General features: G+C 44.2%; 1 long non-coding RNA gene across 1 annotated transcript; it reads left to right on the top strand.

The window, feature by feature from the left end:
- The first annotated feature begins 689 nt into the window (after positions 1-689).
- LOC148594697 (uncharacterized) lies at positions 690-17,818 on the top strand. Its single transcript, XR_015913375.1, has 2 exons — positions 690-976; positions 17,748-17,818. It is a non-coding gene; the product is annotated as an uncharacterized LOC148594697 (long non-coding RNA).
- The last annotated feature ends 839 nt before the right edge of the window (positions 17,819-18,657 follow it).

Raw genomic sequence — 18,657 nt, 5'->3', positions numbered from 1 at the left:
CCTTCTTTGTTCGTCTCTTGCCAATGTTTGCCGTGTCCTTCATCTGAGGACACTAGATTCCTGCAATTTCTCCACCAAGGGGTGCATGCTCCCAAGAGCCGTGTTCTTCCCAAGCCAGCAGCAGGCAAGGGGGCCCTCCCTGCCAAATCCCCACACCTGGTATTGTCCAAGCTGCACAACGTCGGCATATGCCTTTTTAAAAATATATATGTACATATATGTATGTATGTATGCATAGTGTATATATATATATGTATGTATGTGTCTATGTATGCATTCAAGGCAACGTGAATCCCAACATGTATTTTTACCCCTCAGAGAGTGAGTTGTTTAAGTTACCTTAGCAGGAGTGGGGGCAAGGGAGAAACTGAGGTGGTAACAGCCGAAATGAAGGTATATATTAAATATAAATAAGTAATTATATATTAAAATATATGATTTAGGAGGAGTGCGTGGGTGGGAGGTAAAGTTTGCGGCAAGTGAGGAAACGAAGCCCCGCTCCAGATGCCAAGGCAACAGCCCCCTGCTCACGCCTCCTCCTCACCCACGCGGGGGTGGCTCCCCAAGCCGAGAGGGCATCGGTGAGGGGGTCGCGTCAAACAAAACGGAGCAGAAGGAAGCGGCACGGAGGGAGCGCTCCGCGCGGCGCCGCGGGCGGCAGGGGCGGGCGGCCGCGGCCCGGCCCCCGCGGCGGCGGGAGGCGGGGGGATTTCCGAGCGCGGCTGCCGCTGCGCCGCTTCCTCTCCTTGTTTTGCTTTCGATCTGGACCTTTCTCAGCCCCGGCGGAGGGAGGGGAATAACTTTTAGTTTTGCTCCCGCGATTATTCAGCGCCTTGTTTTCATTTTCCTTTTTTTTCTTTTTTTTAATTATTTTTTTTCCCTGGCGTTTTCCTCCTTCCCCACCACCACCTCTCTTGGCAGCAGCGGTAACCTTGAGGAATTATATAAGTGCCGCGAAAGCGTACCGACAGACAAGGTAAATTCATTATTCTTGTTTGTTTATTCGGGGGAAGAGGGGGGTAAATCGCCGTTTTTTCCGTATGCGGATTTTGCACAAAACGCTCGGCCACAGGAAGCGTCCGCGGCTCCGGCGAAGATGCGCATTGATTTTTATTAAAAATAAAAAAAGGAAACGGGAAATAAGGTCAGGCTGCTGGTGGGGGTGCAGGCGAAGCCGCTGCAGCGGGAGCGTGTGAGGCGGGCGGGGGAGTTGTTCGCTCGCGGCTGCGGTGAAGGAGGGAAGCGGCCGAGGGGCCGGCGGTGCCGGCGTCCCGGGAGCCCCGGGGCTGCGCCGCGGGAACAAAGGCGGCGGCGCCAGCGCCTCGGCGGGGCGGCCGCGGCGGGCGCTCGGGGCAGGGCGGGCCGCGGCCGCGGGCCTGCGCGGGGCCCTGCGGCCGCCCGGGCGGCGCCCTGCCCGCGGCGCCTGCACTTGTTGCGGGCCAGCCCGGCCGCCGCCTTCCCTCTCCGCGCGGCGGAGGGCGAAGGGGCGCGGGCAGCGCCCGCCGCCAACGGCGCGGGGTGACCGTTGGGGTGGGGCGCGGACGGCGGTGGGGGCGCGCGGCCGGCGCCCCTCCCCCGCGGCGCGGACGGGCCGCGCGTTACACAAGCGCCGGCTCCCCCCTAGCGCCCCCCCCCTTCTCCCGCCGCGGTCGATTGTGACGCGACAGCCGCGCGGCCAATGGGGAGGCGCGATGGCGTCGCCGCCGCGGACGCTGCGCCCCGGCCGGGGTCGCGCTGCGCCGCCCGTCGCGTCGCCTCTCCGGGCGGGGAGGCGGCCCCGGCCCCGCCGCCGCCGCCGCTCCGGGCAGGCGGGAGGAAGCGCCCGGCCTGCCCCGGAGCGGGGCTGCCGTCCCCGGCCCGATCGGCCCGGCCCGCGCGGCCCGTGTGCGCGCGCGCGGCCGCGGGGAGCGGCCGTTTGGATTTGAGTCCGAACGGTGTTAACGTGTAGTGGTTTGAAGGTGTGGCAGGACTGGGCGGCTGGACGGTGCCCTCCGCCAGGTTTTGCAGGAATGGTGTTAAATAAAGAAATAAATAAAAATAAGTAAAGCGTTATCACCTTCTGTGTGTTTTGCCTCGTTATGCTTGCATGGGCTAGCGCTGCCCAGCTGGTGCAGGGCTGAGTCCCGGCCACCTTTCTCGTCTGAAGTTTGTGGAGAGGAGTTTAGTTTCCCTGCCGCACGCTGGTCGAATTCCAGGCGTGTTGCCCTGTCTGGGGTCAGGGTTGCCAGTATGCTGGGAATGGGATCTCTGGGCCCGGATTGCCAGAAACATCGAGGCCTTCTGAAGCTGCCATTTTAGTTAACGTGAGGGAGTTGAGCACCTCAGCGGTCGAGTGTTTCAGGGCTCGTAAACAAACGTGCTGCGCTCAGATAAAGGAATCGTGTTGATTTCCGTGTTGGGGCCCAGAACTTTGCTCCCACTTAGTGTATGGTTATAATTTATAGCCCGGCTGGCTGTGCCAAGGTCTGCTAGGCTGCAGGGGCAGCTGTAAACGAGAACTGCTGTTTGTTGAGATGCGATGCTGTGTTTAAGCATGTTTTATAGGAGTCTTAATTTGCAGATAGCACCCTTTGCAAAATGCTGTAGCACCCTGAAGAGCTGTTCGTCACAGGCCTGTTACAGACAGAGGGCTATGTAGGAGGTTTGGCAAGTAAAATGTAGGCCCTTACATAGGGGGTTAAAGACCCAAATCTCGTCCTATGGAAATCTATGCTATGGTGTGTAACACCAGATAAAGTTAGTAAAATCTTAATGCGTGGTTGATAAAGTCATACAAGAAAGAACAGTTAAGATTCAAGAGGGATCTGAAAATGTTTTTGAAATAGAAGGAACATACATACAAACAATAGGCTTTATTTAAATAAATTTGCCATGGTGTAGACTTAAAACTAGTGTGTGTGTCTGTATATGTGTGTATATGTATGTGTGTGTGTATAAATATATGTGTGTGTGTACGCAACATCTATATAAACATACAGATGTTTATGTGTTTTTTAAACAGTGAAGGAAAGCTGACAGATGAAGAAGAATATAAAGTTTGTCATAATGCATCCTCTCATGGAGAGGATCATCATACCCATAACATTGAAAATATATTAAAACATCCCCAGGATGTAATACTTGGAGTATCACAGTGTTTTTGGAAGGTCAGATATTTAAACAGCAGACAACGAGGTGACACAGAAGAGGCAGAGTTGCTTGTGTGCATGTATTGGGTAAAGTAAGTTTCATTAAGGAAAAAGCAACTGTTTTAGCAAATCACGCAGGATCTCATGAACTGATGTTCACGTTTAAGTAAGAAATGTATAGACTTGGATTATCGTATACAAAGGGAGACTAGAAAAGCTACCAAAAAAAAAAAAAGTACAAGGCGGCTTCCAGTTGCCTGCATGTGGATTGTATCATGTTCCACGATGAAATTTGCCCAGGAACTAAATTTTCCAGTGTCATAAAGGACTGCTTTCTAGGCAAAACTTGTAAGGAAACCCACAGAGAAAAAGCAACTCTGGGTTTGGTCTTGGACAGCAAGAATTTAGTTCAGCATGTTACATTCAAAATGCCAGCAAGCTACTACGTGACAGCCGTCATCACGAGCTCAGATTGAACATTGTTTCAGGAGCAAGAAACGCCAAGAGCCATTGCAGCAGCGTTTAATTTTCCAAAGAAAATCTTCATTAAAAATGAGGGAGAAAGAAACTACTGAATAAAATGGTGAGAGGCAGCCAAAAGTGTAAAATACTTGCAGGTGGCATGTAATTCTTTAAAGACACTGTAGTAAAGACTTGGAGCAGTTGCATGGCATCAGTCAGAAATAAACAAAAGAACCAAGCAGGCTAAAAAGCAAAGTAAAAGAGTCCAGTAGAAGTAAAAAAGGTGCATTTCCTAAAGTTAAAGCTTTGCCTCCGCGTGAGGAAAGTGGAAAAGAACATTAAATCTGTTATGTACAATAAGATAGGCCAGAAAGAGTCATGGAAGAAGTTGTTAAAAGTGTTAAATAATAGTCTCTGAAAAGCATCGAGAGCAGGAAGCCTGCTGATGGGTGATCTGTGCATGAAAGAAGTGCCCAAGCATGGTAAAGTCATAACAGAAGAGTGCAATGAAAAAGAATTTAAGGAGATGCCTTGCTCAAGGCTTTTTAAATTTATTTTTCTGTTGGAGGGAACATTTTTTGAGGATTTCTCCCAGGTTGAAGTAGGCAGTGAAGGAATAACAAATGGGATGAGGTGATAGATTCTTCAGGAGTTCTGAAGGAAATTACATATGAGATCGCTCCTCATCACTACCAGTTACACATACACTATTGCTTAAAAGTGCCTTGACACTCCAGGTGGCGAATGAGATGTTAGTTTTTCAAGGTGTCTGAGGTAGCTGGGCACTTGATGTGCCTTGATGTGACTTCTGTTGAGAAGCTGTACGTGACAAGGCCGGTGGAGCCGCGCAAAGGCATCCCTGAGCCTGAGCATCGGGCACTGTGGTCTGGCTGCCCAAGGCCGGGGTTTTCCTTGGGTCTCTGGAGATGGTCTGGCACAGCCCAGGCTCAGAGCAGAGTCAGTTTCAAAGGCAGATCAGGTTGCTCCAGGTCATAGAGTCATGTTGAGCTTGCTGAGTGAAAGGAGGTTGCCAGTGGTTTCCTTGCGAGTCTGTATAGGATCCATGCTCCAAGAGGCACCCAGAAAGGGATAAACTGTGACGTGACAAGTTTGCTGGTTGTACTAACTTGTTTGGAGTACTAAAACCAAAAATAAAGCTGGCTGCAACAACATCAGAAGGATCTCATTATATTGGAAGGCCAGATGTAAGACCGCAGATGAAAACTGGTAGAGGCCGAAGAAAGGCCTCTATGCACAGGGAAGGGAATGCAACCCTAACTTTACAAGCACGAAGATGAAGTTTGAAGCAACTATTTCCAGTTAGGAAAAAAAGAGCATAGATAAATTTCTGAAAACATAAGCTATGTGCCTTGTGGCTGCTAAAAAAAAATTAGGGGGCATGCTAGGAATGATTGGGAAGGAATAAAAAGTGAAAATAGAGAACATGATTCTGTCATTATAAACTTATATTGCTTCCTTCTCTTGAATTGAGTTAACAATACTTTTCTCCCCTCTTGAAAGAGTACGTAGTGAAATTTGATGAGATACAGAAAAGGACATCAAGGAAGATCAGTGATTTAAAACACGTTTTGTGAAAGAAGTGCTAGATGGACTAAAACGAGTTTAGCAAAGAGGTGACTGAAGAGGATGTGAAATAGTTCCGTAAAATCATTAGTGTCATGAAGAAGGCAGATAGGGAACAGGAATAATACAGATAAACACAACCCAGATAAAACCATGGGGAGGTAACTTCAAACCAAGAGGTGTTTGTCATGCAATGCAGAGCTAACGCCAAGAGTTTATGTAGGTTCACAACTCATTAGACAATCTGTGGAAGAGAAACTTGCTATGCAACTCAGCAGTCTGAACAGTTCAATTTCAAATTTCAACCACTGAATATTCACAAAGAATTACTGCAGACACTGATCAAGAATTATTTCTGGAAACTGCTTATGGAATCATTTTCTTTACTGTGAACATAAGAAATGATCCATTTATAAGTGACATAAACAAATGAGATGATGTATTGCTCCCTGTTATGTGAATCTTGTGGCATAAACTATTATGAAACTTCTGGTGAAAAAGAGGTATTTTTGTGATAATCCTATTTAATAATCTCTGCTTGTTGAGCTGACACTGGTTACAGTCAGATTAAGTTCATCCTGTGTGTGCTTAACGTTACACAGAGGTGTGATCCCAGCAGAATTCTTCTGATATTTGAGAATTAGAATCTTGGTTTATGATTTGTGGATCTTCAGTATTGCAAGTTGTGTCCCACTTGTGAGTAACTCAGAGAGAAAAAGAAGCAAAGTTAATTGTGCATTATTCTTCAGGTATGACTGACTTATCTGTATGTCTAGTTAAGATTGACTGTGTAAAACTCCATTCTTCAAAGGTCCACAGTGACTGTGAGACTAAGGACATAAAGCATAAGGCAATGTTTACAGAAGTTTTATTATAGCTTATGATACTATAAACTGTGATTAGGGTAAAACATTTTAGTTCTGTGAGATCGTAAGTGCAAAAGCAAAACAAAAAAATAAGCAAGCACAAAACCTCAAGGCAAAAAAAGATTCTGTACAATGAATGAGCAGATCTGAGAGCTGTGTTTTCCTCGTTTGAGAATAATTTTATGGATCAAATCATTCCAATTATATAAGTTATCCCTCTGTTTGAGAAGGTCTGTTGAATTATTATTTACGAATCCAGTATTGATTGTCAGACTGCAAAAACCCTTCTAAAACTTGTTCTTTCAACTAGTGCCAGATACACTTGGAGCTTCATGTAAATTGCTGAAGCCGTACTGATTTTTTTGAATGAGCCAGGGAGCAAATAAAGTACTGGTGACTAAAAAGTGTTACTGGGTTTCTTATGTGTAACACGCTGAAAGGCCAGATTCAGTGTGTGCTGGAAGTGCTCTGAGCCCTGTGTTTGCCTGGGGGCAGATGGTGACAAAGGCACAGCTTGAGGACACAGCAGGCGTTTTCCTGGTTTCAGTCTGGATGCGGGCACCCAGGAGCAAATCCACCAGCCTGTGATGTGTTGTTTCACCCAAGGTATAGAGCCAAGATTTCGCTTCAAATGATTTTTGACATTCAGTTATTGGTGCATGGGTTACTAGCTTTTGTAAAGAGCTTGGAGGCAGTAATTCCCATGTAACTGTGTGTTGCTTCTTGCCCCTTAAAGAATGAGCAGGGTGCAATTTCTTAGTTTTTCAGATAACCTTTACAGCTTTCATTTGTTATTACCAGCCTGTCCAGTATTAGGGGAATAATGGGGAAAGTTGTGGCAAAAGTATTTGAATTTGTCTCTTAGGTTGAACTGCATGCAACAGTGGATGTCGTCTAACCATCTTCCTTTTGCTCTTAACTTACTTTAAGTACTTTTAAAAGAAGTATTACATGCTTAATATTAATGTTGAACAAATGAAGGAAGGATTATATAGAGTTTAAGAAAGTCATAAAGCATGGTTAAGTTCTGTGTTTTTGATACATGCAATGTGATATCTCTGACTTGAGGAATTTGGTGACTACACAGAAGACAAAACTGTCCTGTAATAATTGTATGTTAATACTGGACATCACTTGGCAGCCTTATAGAAAGCCTCTCACAGTTTTAGCCATGCAAGATAATGCCTTATTTATCAGTAAGCTGAAGTAGCAGCAAGACATTTGGATCTTTACATGCATTTGGTACATATACATGACACGCATTTGGAGCGTGGAGTGGACTTTCAAGGCATTTGGTGTGCTGGCTGCCGTTTTAAGATATCTTGTTAAGTTTCGTATGCAATTGTGGGGGAATTAACTGGGAAATACTGGAATTTTGAATTTTAAAATCAAATGCAATAATCTCCTCACCAAAATCTTCCCTAGATTGTAACAGTATCTTATAAAGTTTATGCCCAATAAAATAATACCTGAGAAGGAAAAAAAAGGGGGAAGGGGGTGTTGTTTTGAAGTTACTGATTTTTTTCTTGATGGATCTGAAATCCAAAGACTGTTACCTTTAAAAATCTGAAAGCAAAACATGAGGATAAAATTGAAACTAAGCATAAGCAAAAGTGAAACTGTCTCCATTGGTTCTCATTTTCCAGTTGGCAAAAATGAAAGAAGAAACGCAGAGGAAATAGGCATGAGAGCTGAGCTTTAAAAATAATTTCAATTTTATTAACTTATCTGTCAGTAGCTTTGACTCTTATATGACATTATTTTAACTCTTACTCCTTATCATACATCACATTATTCCCCCTGATTTATCCAGGTAACACTTTTCTTGTTTAGTGGTCTGTGTGGTGACCTTGCAGGTCTAAAAGGAGCCTGTTCCTCATTTGTGGAGGCTGCATTTTGAAATGCTGGGGCAACTGTGTGTGCACAGAGTCAAATGAAGGTGATAACATCAGTATGATGTAAGGGCATTATTCAGCTGGTAGATGTACTTGAAATTTATTCATGTTAAGATTTGAGTGGTTAATAAGATCGGTTGTAAATCGTGGGGTGTTTTTTTGTTGCATTTTTTCCCCCCCTTTCCTCCTCACTTTTGCATCAGCAACTTAGATCTGGGAAAGATCAGCAGTAACCAAAAGGTGTTATCGGGTGTCAGCATTGCTTGTCACATGAAATGAGTACAAATGGTTTCACTCGATTTCCGTGGATAAGTTTCCAGTCAGAAGATCCCTTCTGACATTGAGAACTTCCTGGAACATTATTCCCAAGCCGGCCAAACCCCGCGTGGCCATGCAGAAGCTTGAACCATGTTCTCCTGTAGAAAGTTTATTGCTGGTCTGGATGGAGAAAAATGCGGGTTGGGTTTTGAGGAGAAGCCTGGATAATCACTGCTTTGCTAGAGCTGTGGTAGGGTAGAATGAAAGATTTTAATTGCAGAGATTTTATTCTGACACATTCGACAAGACAAACTTTGCTTAGTTTAATAATGCTTATCTTTCCTGGATCAGAAATAAAGATGAGTGCAGTGGCCTTACTCTAGCTCAGGGGTATTTTAAGAAACTCCCAGGATAGAAATAGCTGCTGCAGATCAGAAATTGAGGCTGCCTCACTGCTCTTAGTTTGCGACCAACACAAAAACTTTAAATTAAGAACACATTTTATAACCAATCCCAGCTGTTCATATCTCAACATGAATGAAGAAGTCCCTGTATGTCCTGTGGCAATGGAAAGAGCAATGTTTTTATAAAAAGCAGGATTACATCACATTTTTTTCAGTGGTGCCAGGATTAAGGATTTAATATTTAGTACTTCTTTAAATTCGAGCCTCCAAAGTGTATGTACAGAAAGAAGTTTCTTTTTTCCCCATTATGTTCTCCAGTGTCAGCCAGTAGTTCTGTAATAATTAATTCAATTTACTCTCCAATAATTAGCTCAACTTAAGTTACTTTTTTTTTTTTTTTGCACTCACACATCTGCTTCTTTCATAGTGCTATTTTTGTAACCATAAATAAGTGCATGTGACAGACATGTTTCCAGCTTGCAGTTTGGATGATTCAAAATATTCCAGCCCCCAAGTCTGTGTTCTGTGGTCTGTCTTTAGAGCAAACCTTCTGAGTAAGCAGGAGGCAGGCTTTTTTATTTATTTCTTATTTTATTTTTTTGCACATACCAAGGAACTATATTTTTCTTTGATAATATAGTCAGGTATTGGTGAAGGGAAGAATGCCATTTTCTTGGAGGGGCTGACCTGGTGCTTGCTGTTAGCAGGGGTATTTTATACCTTTTGCTCTCCGATTTGGGTGCTGTGCTGGTGATTAGGAGTTACGGTAGCTAAAGCATGGGTGTGGGTTAGCTATTAACTTCAGTGGTAGAAACCGCCTTTGCCCAGACAATAAAATTAAAGCTTTAAGCAAATATTAAATTGTACTTTAGTGTAGTGTGCAAATACTTTTTGCTGTGTGTTGCAGAACAGTATGTTATCCAAACAAAGCTAGCTGTGAGAAACGAGGCAAATCTGAGCAAGGTGGATTACATCAGGCCAGTTCATGGCCAGCAAATGTGAAAACTCTTCCTTGAACATATTTTGCACTGTTCACTACCTTGAAATATTTTTTTCTGCCTCTTTGAGAACCTTTAAAATGTGACCATTTTCTCTGTAATCTTGCCTGAGCCTTCACAAGCCACCAGGAAGGGTTCACTGCGATTCAGAGTGTCTGTTTCGCAGAGTCTGTTTTCCTATATGCAGTATCACCCTACAGAGCACTGTTCATATATTTGGTCAGAGAAGTGGTAAGCAGGACATAGAGATAAAGACCACCCAGGCTTTAAGCAGTATTTTTACAAGTTAAGATCCTGATCTTGCAGATACTTGTGTGTATGTTTGGTCTTTTTATTTCTGTCTCTCCCAGAGAGACCAGTTTCATGCAGGAAATCAGATGGGCTTGTTAAATGTTTCAGCAATGTCTCCAGTAAATCTAATCACAGAGCAGTTGGAGTGCACTAGACTTACCAGAGCTGGGGAGAGACTTAAAAATTGTTGTTGAGTTGCATTGCTATGACAAAATATGTGATTCTTGATAATTGTTTGACACTTAATAATCTTCTGTTTTTCAACAGCCCAGAAAATTCCTTATGAATCAGCTGTCAAACTCTGACTTTTCCCAACAGCTTTTAAGAATTCACAGGGTTTGCTTCAGTGGACACAGACTGACACAGCTGAGCAACATCAGCTATTTTATGTTGGTATTTAGGAGTGAATACTTGTGTGAGCACTTAATTCCAGAATAACATTGATTTATTTTGGGATAACTGTTCCCACTGCAAGGAATTAATTATTCCTTGACAACCGTGCCAGAAAATTTCTTACTGTAAACAAGTCCTTCCTTAGCTTGTCTAAGGGAAGTACAGACATACTGCTGAAAAATTATCACCTTTTCTTCTAGGCAGCTCTTGGGGAAAAATATTCCAGATACTGAAAACAAATTTCGAGCGATTGTCAGGGGTAAAATAAAGCTTAAAAAGTAATTAATTTGGGTGGACTTTACGGCTGCGTTACCCACTCCTGGAGGAGATGGCAGTAGAAGAGTTTTCTGTTTTCTGTTCCTGTTGGCTCTCAGTTGCGTAGACATGGTGTCATGCAGATGCCATAAGGATCTGCCATCTCCATCTTCAGTCAAAATAAAACGGGAAACAAACAAACAAACAAAAACCCTAGGAAAAAGGGTGTATTTTAAAGCTGAAAGTAAAACAGTCATTTTGTATTCTCACTAGACTTGCATCCTTGTGCTGATATGGTCACTGGGGCACAAATACTGCCAAGATGGTCTTTAACAGTCTATTTCATAGGAGTCTGGGCCAGATCGCTCTGTGATGCAAATCACAGTGATGCCCAAGGAGTGAATGGTCTAAACAACCTACTCTGGGTGTTATTCAGTGTTATGATAATGTTCAACAAAGCAGTGAGCGCAGGGGTAATTTTATAGTAGCTGTTGAGAAGCTGGCAGTGGCTAAGACCAGAAACAAGAAGCAGCACCAGAACCATTGTGTTGGTTCTGGTGTATTCAAATGGCTTTTTCTCAGTGCAGTTCTAGGCTAAAAATCCAATGGCCACCTATAACAAAGCTCAAGATCATGGCAAATGAGCAACTCATGTCTCTGCAGCTGAGGGAGAATAAGCTTTGCATGGAAACCAAAAGAAGGAGTCTGTTTTGATGTGTAATGTCTGTATCCCAGCCAGGGCATGTTAACACCCTTTGGGTGGAACAGAAATGCTATAGGGATGATGAAACGTGCTGTATATAATAGTATGAATTCCCACTGTACATTTTCCTGGGCATGTTTATCATGCAGTCCGTAATGCTGATTTCAATACGTGCTTGAGGTATTTGCTGTCTTAGTTTTTGTTGCTGTTGTTGGTTTTGCAAGGTATGTTGGGTTCGTTGGATTATTTTTCCTCCCTCCTTGAAGATGCAAAGATTTTGATTTTTCTTCTTCTTACTTTTGGCATCTTCCCTGTGCACGGCCGTGTGAGAGAGGGGCTGAGTGGGGCGTCCTCCCTCCTCCACCTATGTTGCATCTCCCTGCAGCCCTCATTTTTTTTGTCTTTCTGGCCCATTTTGGAGTCTCCTCCTTCCTGCAGACACCTGAGCAAATACGGTATGTTTCCTGGCTGTGGTGACTCTTTTTCTTGTTGACAGACAGGAAGGATATAACGTGCTCATGCCATTTTTCTTTGCTGGTGCCGCCAAAGTGTTCCAGAAAGCAAAGAGCAGGAAAAACACTGGGGTTGCTACTGTGGGGAGCGAGAATTGTGGCCAAGCCCAGGAGCTGGGTTTGTGGAGCAGTCGCTCCTGGGGTACATTTTTAAATGGAAGGGTGCTCAAGGCAAGAGGAGCTTAGTGATAAGAAAATCTGCCTTGGCATTTCCCCAGCCCCTGCCTAACAGTGTGTCACTGATAGGAGCACTGCAAAGGAACAAAGGAGGCACCGGTCCTGCTTTCAGGTTAAAAGTCTGATAAGTCTTTAAAAGGGTTTTATGGACTTTCTTGCCTCTTATCTCTATTTGACAAGTCAGAGAGCTTCAGGGTTTTATTTAGAGCATTCCTTAACCCTTGCGGCTGCGAGGATGGATATGCCCATCTTTCCTGGCCTGCTAGTGCTGTCCTAATTGTTTTACTTTTGGTTGTCCAAAAGCTGTGTATATTTGAGTAATTTGGAGTTTCATGAAGAAGACATGTTAATTCGATGTCAGTGCAATGTCAGTGGCAAGTTTTCCTCTCTCCTTTTGGCAGAGGCAAAATGTAGCTGGGCACAAGTCGCCTGGGAATGGGGGACAGGGAGATCTCGTGTGTGTGAAATCAGGGTAGCTGAGTTAAGCACAGTCTGGTTGTATGTGTTTCTGTTAAAATACTGGTTATATTTTTGAGGTATTACTGATCCAGTCATGTTAGCAAATTTTCTTTCCCAGGAAAAGTTTGAGGTTTCCACAACCTCGGCATGTGTTAGAAGTATTTCTGATACAGTATATGAGTGTATCTGTATATATGTATGTATATATGAACAATATCAGAAGGTTAGATAGTAAACTGGTACTGTAAGCCCATGGATTCATCCCAAAAGATCCTGTCTGTGCTCAGTCTGGGTTGCCTGGCTTCCAAGTCGGGCTCTGCACATACAGTTCAGTATGTGCTTATTTTTCATGTGGGCCCCTGAAGCAGACTATTTGAAAAGACCCAGGGTGGTCCTGTATGCAAAATCCCGTATGACCAAAGGACAGAATTTTGCTCTAAGTACTGCTCTGTAAAGTGAGATCGTGTTTCTTTATATCCGGGAACAGTCTTGGCACAGGGACAAATACAGAACCCAGTTCTCTGAATCCTAAAATTAGACTATGGTCTCATTTCAGCCTATCTGTTTGGTCACACAGGGTGGATGATGCTTTTTTTGAAGTGCATGAGCATTAGTAAACACAGAGCACACTTTGAAAGATTATCAGCAAGCATGAATTCAAGAGAACTTGTTCCTCTAATGCCACCAGTTCTCTGTTTAGAGAGAACAGAGAAATAGTTACCCTGCAAAATCCTGTGTGAGTCCTCTGGGAAACATTTTTTGCAGCTGTGCAGAAAGGCTGTGACCTGTTTCACATACGCACCTCAGAGCATCCTATTGCACCCTCCCTCCTCACAACACCTAATGATATTTCCATATACTAGAAAATCTTTTAGCTGGTACTTTGTGAAGGGGAAGATTCTCCCTCTCTCTCCCTTCCTTTTTTTTTTTTAACTTCTATAGAACTATATTAAAAAAAAAAGTGATATTTGAGTGGAACAGTTTGTGCCCTTTGGGGATAACCTTTGTGTGTTTCCAGCCCTCCAGACGCTGACAGAATGAAACCGAAGGGAACAGAACATCTTGTATTGTTCAGATTTAATACGTGCCATGCCGTCGCTTTCACTGCTTTCACTTTCTTTCTGCAGCTGCTCTGATTCTAGGGAAGGGCTCTTCATTCTCAAAGGTTATACTTTCTGTATGGCAGTGGTGTTATCTGCTCTCATGGGAAAAAAAGTCTAATTTATTGGCCAGCAGAACATCTTAGTAGAGCGGCTACAAGCTCTACTGAACATTGCTGAATTAAGCTATCTGCATCTATCTATTTATATATATACATAGCCAGAGATTGTAACCCAAACTTCATTTTTTCTAGTACCTCTTTAAAGATAAATATCTCTTTAAAACATTTAATACTTGCTGTAACATCTCCTTAAAAATAAACCAATGATAGAAATTTCTTCCTGCAGAGTTTTACATAAGGGCTTACCTCTTAGCAAAACACATTTTGCAAAGGAGTGTAGAGCTGAAATTCAGTATTTGTCACATTTTATGGATGCTTCAGTGACAGCTACCTGCTTAATGATGTTTGACTACTCATGAAAAACACAGCTATATCTGTACTCCTGTGGCTCTTCTCTTTCAGTTATGTCTCTCTTAGGAAGTTGACTCCTTGTATACTTGACCACAGGCTGCTCTTGTCATGATTTTAGTATAGAAAGTTCATTTTTAAGTGCAATCGCGGTAGCAGAAGCCGTGTTCCTGGCTGGCCTCCTGCAGGCTCCTGAGTGCGTACGCGGGCAAGGCTGGCCTGCCTTCAGCAAGTCTGGTGCTGCCTTTCGTGCGCAGCGCTTTTCCTCTGAGTCACGTCTGCAGGATTAAGGCAGTTTATAGCTTGTCACGGAGCAGATTCCACCATGTTTCTTCCTGGTATCCAGTTGCAACAAAAAAGCTGAGCTGACTGCAGAGCTAGTATGACTAGTACAATAAATAATCCTTCAAAAATGGGCAAAATAATCAGTTCATAAACTATGCTGTCACAGCATCCTGTGGACCACCCCTGTTGCTCCTTCCAGGCTCCCTTGTGGCCCTTCCAAGCCCCTGTTTTCGAGGGGCCCTGCAAGGCCCCGTGTCTCCTGTTGTCCCCCTGCCTGCCACCCTGCAGCCCCGTGCAGACTCTGTCCTCTCCTCGCAAATGCCATGAAGCTGGAGTTCACTTCTCGCATGCTTAGCCACTTCTTGGGGCATCATTTCATTAGTATCTTAATTGAAGCCATCATTAAAGAGAACAGCTCCTGAGTCTGGCCCCCTTTAAGAAAAAGGGGGGGCGATAGGAATGAGCAAGAGAAGGGAAATTATATCCTCAGAGCCATCAGCCTCGACATATTTCTAGGGCACGTGTTCAAGAGTTGTGGTTTTTAAAGATTGGTTGTCTCCTTAAGAATGGCAAGCGTTCGCAAAATGAATTCCCAGTAGGTAGCCCTGCTTGCACGTCTGAGGGATTCTTCCCTTGCTGTGGAGTAGAAAAATGCTTCCTGGGGTCCCATCTGCACTAGCAGACATTGAGGATGTTGTCAGCGATTATTGTTTCTCTCCCCCCACCACGAGGTAATTTTAAACCATAATAATAATAATTTTTAAAAAGTATTTTCAGCCTAATGCCAGAAAGTTTGATTCCCCCATGGGTCTCCAGGAGTGATAAGTGTTTCTTTGTGCTCTCTCCAAAGAGATGCTAGAGCTCTGTATAGTCCAAGCTTGACGTTGCGATTTAAAAACAGGGAGGCTTCGTGAGTACCTTTGGGTGAAGGAGTTCCAGCCTTTTCCCTCCTGCTGCTCAGTCTTGCTCCCATGCTCCCCTCTCAGCCCTGCTGCCCCGAGGGGCCTGAAGGGGAAGGCAGTGGGAACCGGGTGCCTTGGCAGCTCTGAACGTGCTGGTAGGAGGGTCTGTTTGTCGCTATACAAAAATACAGGCACCTAAACAGACCTTCTGGCCCTTGGCTCTGATTCCGAGTGGGAAGTACAGTGTTAATGTTGTACAGAAATGAGAGATAGGTGTACAGGTGCTCCCTGTTTTATAGGCCTGCCTAAGATTGTAAACGTTAATGTTTCCTTCTCCTGGAAAGGGTCAGCTATTTTTGCTTTTCACCTTTCTGCTGGGTAAACACTAGCCAGAAGCTGAAGTGAAGGGGCTTGGCACGTCTCGTGTTTTGTATGGCTCACCTTAGTTCCTGGCTTTATATGTGTGCTTTATAATTCATACATTCTTGGTGTTAAGTGCTGGGCCAGTGGTGCTTTGCATGGCTTTGCTGTCTTTCTCAGAGGATTTTGGAGGTCTTTGCAAACTGAACTACTTTTAATGGCACCAAGCAGTTGTCCCGTTATTTACTGGGGACTTTAGATCCTCCCATATGAAGCTACCAGGAAAAGTTAAAACAACAAAGCAGCTAAGAAAGGACCTATGAGAATAAGACTCTTAGCTGCCTTTTAGCCTCTGTTCCTGTAGGAAAGCCTCATAGGAAAGGTGGGAATTCAAAAGTGAGGCATTAGGAGTCTGCTTGCACTCCAGAGGTTTCCCTCCTTCCTTCCCTTGAGCTCTGTGGGGTTTTACTGTGCAAGTCCTCCTCGGAGTGGCCTGCTGAGAGGGGAGAATGTCCTCACTGTTCTGTGGCCCTGTTTGGGACTGTAAATCTTAATACTGTGTTTGTTAACTGTGTTGATACATCCTGAATAATTTATGTAACAACATCATGCTGGCCTTAACCCAGAGAGGAAAAAGTGGGAATTTAACCCTTGCATGATTTTTATTCCATGCAGTTGCTTTTAACGAAGTTACTCTGTTATGCATAGTGGAAGACAGTCTTGAGATGCGAGCTGACCGAGGCTGCTGCTGGTCTTGCTGCAGAGGCCCTGCAGCGCTTGGTGCAGCTTCTGCATGAGAAAATTTGCATCTGGCAGATCTGGAGGGCTGCTGCAGCGTTTGTATTGCACGGAGCAATAAAGGAGCACGGGGTCCCCTCTGGTTAACGGAGGTGTGCTGTGTTCACCCCTCTGAGGAAAACGCTTCTCCAGAAGGGACCCGCAGTTGCATCATCAAGGGTTATTTTTAGTTGGATTTGGTTTTGCTTTCAAATAAGCAGGTCTTCAGAGCTGCTCTCTTCCTCTCTTGCACATCCATCCTCTCTGCTCGTCACTTGCGATGGATGTGGTTTGATTTGGTGTGTTGGAAGCAGCAGGCTGGCCCAAGGAAGCTCTGCTGAGCTTGAAGCATCCGCAGGGAACAGCCGGAGCGGCCTGGGGACACGCGGTGGGAAGCGGCCGCTCCACCTCGCCGGCGCTGCCCGTTCCTTTCTCACCTCCTGGAACACGGTGCTTTTGCAAAGAGGAGCTTTGACTTCTTCCTGGGTCTCCTGCCTCAAGCTGGATTTCTTGCTACTGCCTTCGAGATTCCTTTTTCACCTCTTGGCTCATTAGCTCATTCAAGTAGGCTTGAAATTGTGTCCTAGGGGCTCATTAGCCAGAAAACAAGACATGTCCCGTTGCTGAGTAGGAGCACTCATACGTTGAATTTTAATGATTATACATAGTGTTTCCAGGAACTGCGCCAAACTGCACATACATTTAAAGAAATTGTATGAAAAAATGAATCTAAAGTGACCGTTGCTTGTTTGTGCCTCTTCCTTGACAGATGAATAGAAGTTTACTTTTGTTTTTAGTACGTTGCCATTTGTGTTTTCCAGCTTTGACCTGCTTCTAGCAGGAGGGCCGTGGCACTGGGGGCCGAGAAAGGCAGCTGGTGCCCACGGGATTTCTAGGGAGAAGTGGGACCCCTTCGCTGTGACACGGAGAGCAGCCTCTCCCGCGGGGCTCGGTCCCGCACCGGGGCTTTGCACGAGGATTCGGCTATCGGCGCCTTTATTTTTTTTAAGATCTGAAACGGACCTGAGCAGTCACAACCATTTTCTAAGCTATCATGGAAGTTCTTAGTCATCAGAGAGGGAAATGTGGGAAAGGTCGAGGCTGAAATTCTGGTGACCAGCTCCACACAATGACAAGGAAAATGCTACTGTGTTTACTAAGAAATCAGTGTGAGCACAATCGCTGTTAAATTCTCTGAATATATCAAAGAGCTTTATTATTGTACTTGGGTTTTAATTCGTTATTAGTTTCAGGAAATACATATCCTCAGAGCAATGAGAGGAAACTTCGAACACTTTTCTTCCTCTTGTGCAGGGTGTGGGCCTGGTGCTGCCTAATTGTTAGTCTGTCTGAAGCCTGAACTCCCATAGGAAAAAAGAACAAACCCATTTACATTTGTGTCATTGCTGTGTGCTTTCAAATATGCAGCCTAGACTGATTTTTTTTTTCTTTTTTTTTTTTTTTAAAGATCAAAGGTGACAAGAATAGCAGAGCAGAGAAGTGCAGAATGGTGCAGAGAACACAGATGTAAAGAACAAAGGAGAGAGCAAGGAGCTGAACCTGGTGTAGTGGCAAGAGAAGAAGAAGCCTAAATGCAAGTACTTGAATGTAGAAATGATTCTCTGCTGGCTGCTTAACGGGAGGTTAATGTGGTGCTTTGATCTGCTTGTAGGGGTGGTTGTCACTTAGAGGTGCCCGAGACAGGTTAATGTTTTTAAAATGGTCTGTGTCAGGTTCAATACTTTGGACTCTCTGTCAATAATTTACAGGTCTAAACCCAGAAATGGCAACAGGGTCATGTGTATTTTTAAGAGAGTGAGAGAGAGAAAGAGAAAGACATAAAGAAAGAAGTTAGTCTTGAGTCTTAACTGAATGATGTAACGTGTCCTGGTGCAGCTGAAATGGCTGTAGACCACTCACTTCTTAGCCATTAGTATTGAAGTGTATAGTAGCAGCTAAAAGAAGCAGTGATTGGGTTGATTGGGTTGATGAGAGAAAACTGAGGAGGGCACTGCTACTCAGATAGAAGCAAAGCAGTCTTATAAACTACTGGGACATAACTTTTCATAAACTTAGTCAAGTTCATGTGACAGAAACAACCATCTGAAGATACTATAGTTAGTAGATACAGTGTTTTTGCTGGTACAGTGGGGTATCTTTTTTAACTTTTTTTTTTCGTTGGCAAAAAATCTACCTTCCTAAGAAAATGCAAGTACTTGGGCCCAAAAGAGGTCTGTTTAGGAGCTTAGTTGGTGTCCTTTGGGCCTCCAGCCAGTAGGCTGCCTCCATCAGCAGAAGAACTTTTGCCACTTTGATGAGTCTTCAGTTAAAAGAGTTGACCGATATATTTTCTGTGATAGAGAGGGTTTTATCATCTC

The sequence above is a fragment of the Tinamus guttatus genome, unplaced genomic scaffold (assembly GCF_059628265.1).
Source record: "Tinamus guttatus ecotype Peru unplaced genomic scaffold, ASM5962826v1 Tinamus_guttatus_pri_ptg000213l, whole genome shotgun sequence".
Lineage (NCBI taxonomy): Eukaryota > Metazoa > Chordata > Aves > Tinamiformes > Tinamidae > Tinamus > Tinamus guttatus.
The sequence above is the reverse complement of the archived record's forward strand: the minus strand, read 5'-3'. Positions and strand labels throughout refer to the sequence as shown.